This window comes from Hylaeus volcanicus, unplaced genomic scaffold (assembly GCF_026283585.1).
Source record: "Hylaeus volcanicus isolate JK05 unplaced genomic scaffold, UHH_iyHylVolc1.0_haploid 12258___fragment_2___debris, whole genome shotgun sequence".
NCBI lineage: Eukaryota > Metazoa > Arthropoda > Insecta > Hymenoptera > Colletidae > Hylaeus > Hylaeus volcanicus.
In genome coordinates, this window is record NW_026531631.1 from 238,047 (window position 1) to 242,371 (window position 4,325).

A 4,325-nucleotide genomic window follows, 5' to 3' on the forward strand; every position below is an offset into this window, starting at 1 on the left:
GACTGAAAGTAAGAACGACGTGTGGTCTCTTGCGCGCACTCGTGGCCACGTTTACACGCGCAATTACGGTCGCGGTAATGAATAGATGCTTGATAATGCGCGTTGCACGTAGGAGACAATGCCGGTGGCGCTGCTCGTAATTACCAGTGATTTAATGCGGAGCGCCCGTGAGCCATTGCCTTTCAGCCGATCTTTTACCTGTTAGTTTCCGCTACCTGTTTCTAAGTGCTTGTACCTGCGTCTGAACGACATAGGTTCAATTATTCTCATTAACCCTTTCGTTCCTGGCAATTGAGGGCATAATAGGAGGGAATGTCCTTATTTGTGGATATGAAGAAAGACCACTTTTCCTAGAAAACTACACTATTAGGTTCTTTTTTATTTTTTCTATACTAATTTTAGTCCAAGTTAACCCCGAAAATTAAATTACATTAGTACGAGAAAAAGAAATAATTCAGGTATGGAAGGGTTAAGCCTTCTCTTGCGCGACTATACGGAGTGTCTCAGGAAGGGGATGATTTAAAAAAATTTTTAACGCGGATATTATGGCGATGTAGGATCGTGTGATTGTAGAATTTTGAACCAGCATTGATGCAGTAATCAATGCATTCAAGATTAGATACCCAAATAAAATGAATTTTGGACACGAATGCGGAGGGTGCATCAGTGGTTATAATTAGACTAGAAATATTTATGTATTCATACCGAATGAAAAAATATTTTAAATATCAACAATAATATACATGATAAGATACACTATCGTTTAAGTTTCACTTCTATTTCTGCATCTGTGAAAATATGAATTCGCACAATTATTTACAGTTTAGTTACAAATAATCGAACTTAAAGGCGCAAAATTAATTTCTACACATAATACATACCAAAAGAAACGAATAAGAAACATGTCGTCCCTATGAAAAACCCTATTTCACATCGATATACCATCTTTACCCAAAGACATCCAGAGCAAGCTGAGCGTGCCAATTCCACCTTTCCACTTGCACCCACTGTGCATTCCGGGATCGCAGTGGAAGTCCCCGGGATCCGTGGACAAGTCAGGTGAGAACAAACGGTGTTCTATCGGAGCGAAGCACACGGTCTTTCGCAATCGGTTCGCCAATCCTTGGCTGACCCCGTGGAACGAGCGCCGGTGTCTCTATACCCCGGGACCTTCTCGTCGAGCGCGTGCAGGAACATGTAGGCGGTTAGGTGAGCAGTCGTCGTGGTATCAGGGGAGCAGACAGGTAGAAAGAGAGTGGACAAAGGCGAAAGGAGTAGGACGGCTGGTATACCGAGCAAGATGAACAAGATGGGAGCAGATGGTGGACGAGGGGGCAAGAGAACGAGTAAAACGCGGAGAAAGAGAGAAAGAAAGAGGAATGGTGGGGTTGGTACGAGCGGCTCAAGCACGTGGAGCCTACTCCGTGTGTCTCGTTCAGTAGTGCTCTCGGTTGCCTTCGAACGATTTCGCACACCGGATGTCCATCGAGCCTCATCGGCGTGTTCAGCTCGGCCTGTCCGCTCAGACATCGCGATCGAAACAATCGAGGATGTGACCCGTTTCGTCGCGAGGAACACTTCACCGCAGACGAACCGATCGAAGGATAGCCACCAGCGATGGGTCTGATACCAAAAATCCTGCTGACGTGCACGTTGATCGTTCTCCCGATTGAGGTTGCCTCCGTCGAGCGCTTCACCAGCGACCATCAAGGATACGCGAGTCATCGGATGATCCTGCCTCTCTGGTACCACGAGAAACAGCCGCGTAGACACGATCGCGACGGCAGGGGCCTTCAGCAGGCTACCACGAAGAGCTGGTCGCGCCAGGACCTCTTCACGGAGAGACCCAGCACGACGTTCGCGCCGCAATCGGCACCTGGTGCGTCGAGACATCGCGCGGAGCAACGTTCACGCGAACAACGACCTGGTCCAACGAGACACGAGAAATTCAGCGCAGTCGCGGTGGCGGAATACGGCGGTACCAGGGCTGTCGCCTACGCCGGTTATCACAATAATCATCGCCACCAGCCGAGGGAAACCGTCACTCAGGGCTATCAGCATCTCGCGACAACGCCGACGACGTACACCAAGCATCATCCCGGGTGAGTGAATAATTCAGCTTTGACGACGAGAGCGCGAGCTGGATGGTTTGATAGGATCGTTGAATATGAGAGTGTGCCTTGCGATGGGTAAGCGTTGCGTACAGTAACTAGCAGTCGAAAGCCGCGTGTGATCATTTCAGGGTTGACACTTTAATGCTAGGCTTGCGGAACACGTAAATTGGCTCGTTCTGATTTTTCTGACGCGTAAAGGGACAAGAAAACGTCCATATTACTTCAGTAGTAGATTTAAATCGAGGGAAGATGACATGAAAATTGTCTACATTAAAGAGCACAATACTGTCAAATTGATATACGAATAGATTACTTTGTGTACCTTTCTCGAAAGATATACATTTCTAGAAAGTTGTATCAAAGTTTGAGAAGGATCGAGAAAGCCTCGAGTGTGGGACAGTATTAAGGCCAGACTGGAGACAATGTTAAGCCAAGGCTACTGAAACTTTAAATATTTTTAAACAATTAAATATTTCAACCTGATGAAGGTTGAGCTTGAGCTTGAGAAGTCGAGAAACAATCCCACGTCAGACCATAGCTACAGGTATCTAGTTAAAGAAAATCGTTGATTTCTTTATTTAAAGTATATCCTGTGGTACCAAGACTATCAACTGGTCTCCAATGTTTCTTTTCTTTCTGCAGTGTTCTTTTGTGCACCCTGTACAATCGAATACCGCATCTTCTTCTTCTTATTTTTCTCCTAAGTTCTTTTCTAAACAACCACCCCTTGCAAACGGCCTGCCTAGACCTATCCACAACCGGAAACGCAGAAATTGCTCGAAGATATCGACGATTCCAGTTTAATTATTCGCACCGTTATCTGGTCCGTCAGTGCTAATAACAGTTCGTTCCAGATGCCTTGCATCGCCCTGCAACTTAACGATGTTCTTGCGGTTCGAAGAATGAAAGCAAACACGTGTACGGTTTGCCCATTAAAATCGCGCTGGTGGATCATTTTTCATTTGGATGACGCGGAACCTTTTTCCATTCCCCGACAGAAATTAACGACGAAGAATGCATTTCATAAAATATCAACGTCGATATCGATACGTTTCGACAGGATCAAACTTTTTCGTTCAAACGAAATTTCTCGTTAACTCGTTAGAATTCAAAGGAAGCAATTAACTCTACCCGTGATCAAAGACATTCGATATTCGATACTCGATATTCGATATCCGATATTCGCTAGCCCTTAATACAGTGATTCTTGAGCAACGTGCCGCGAAACAGGCTACACAGTGCGAATGTTTGATTATAAATTTGGAGAAGCATTGATTTACACGATGTAATTAGAATGATACTTAAATGATTCACCGTGATACTTAATCATTTCATACGTCAGGAATAGACTGTTTCAAAACACGCACTATTTGTACCAGTCTACTCTAAGTTTTGAGTCGACATCAGATCCTGTGACAAATGTGACAATTTAGGTCATTGAGATCGCATAAAGAAGTGTGGCAATCTTACAGAAACCCACGATGGAATGCAAACAATTATTAATATAAATTAATTTAATGCCTACATTTAATTGTCTCATTTGAACATATAAATATCGCTTATTTTAGGACTGTCTGATATTTCTGACTCATACTTTTTTTAAATAGTTAGTACAATCGTGCATGATACGGAAGTAAGTCAAGTTTTAGTTCACTGAACCGTAACATGAGCTAAAAAATATCGTGAGCAGTAAAGAACCACTGCTCTCAAGCTACGAAGCAGAGACGAAGAAAATGGAATCACTCAAACGCCCTTCCGTTTACTTCCACGCCAAAAGGAAATTATCGTTAGAAGTATCGATACGAATCAGAGTTTACCGCCGAGTCCGAGCAAACCGAATCCTGGCGGAGTAAATACCAGACAGATCAGGAAGCACATTTCGCCAAATTGCGCAATAAAATGGTCAGCGTGCAGCCATTGTGTTAGACGGAACCGAAACCCACACAAAAGGGCGCAGTGAACTTCGGTACAACATACTCGATACAACCAAATCTATTTCTTCAACCATCCAGCTACAGTGTCAATCAAAATTGTAGAATTTCGTGGAACCGCCATTTTTCATTTCTGAAGTTTGAGTTCAGATTCGTAATCAGCGATCTCGGAAACCTTCGAATAATAACTTTCATCCAAATCGAGTCATTTTTCGCATTTTGGTCCGCCATATTGAACTTTTAAATTCTTAGTTCGAGAGTTGCTATGTTTATTTTAAAA

General features: G+C 43.7%; 1 pseudogene; it reads left to right on the plus strand.

Annotated features, from left to right (window-relative positions):
• The first annotated feature begins 1,300 nt into the window (after positions 1-1,300).
• LOC128882194 (uncharacterized) lies at positions 1,301-2,102 on the plus strand (annotated as a pseudogene).
• Positions 2,103-4,325: the final 2,223 nt, after the last annotated feature.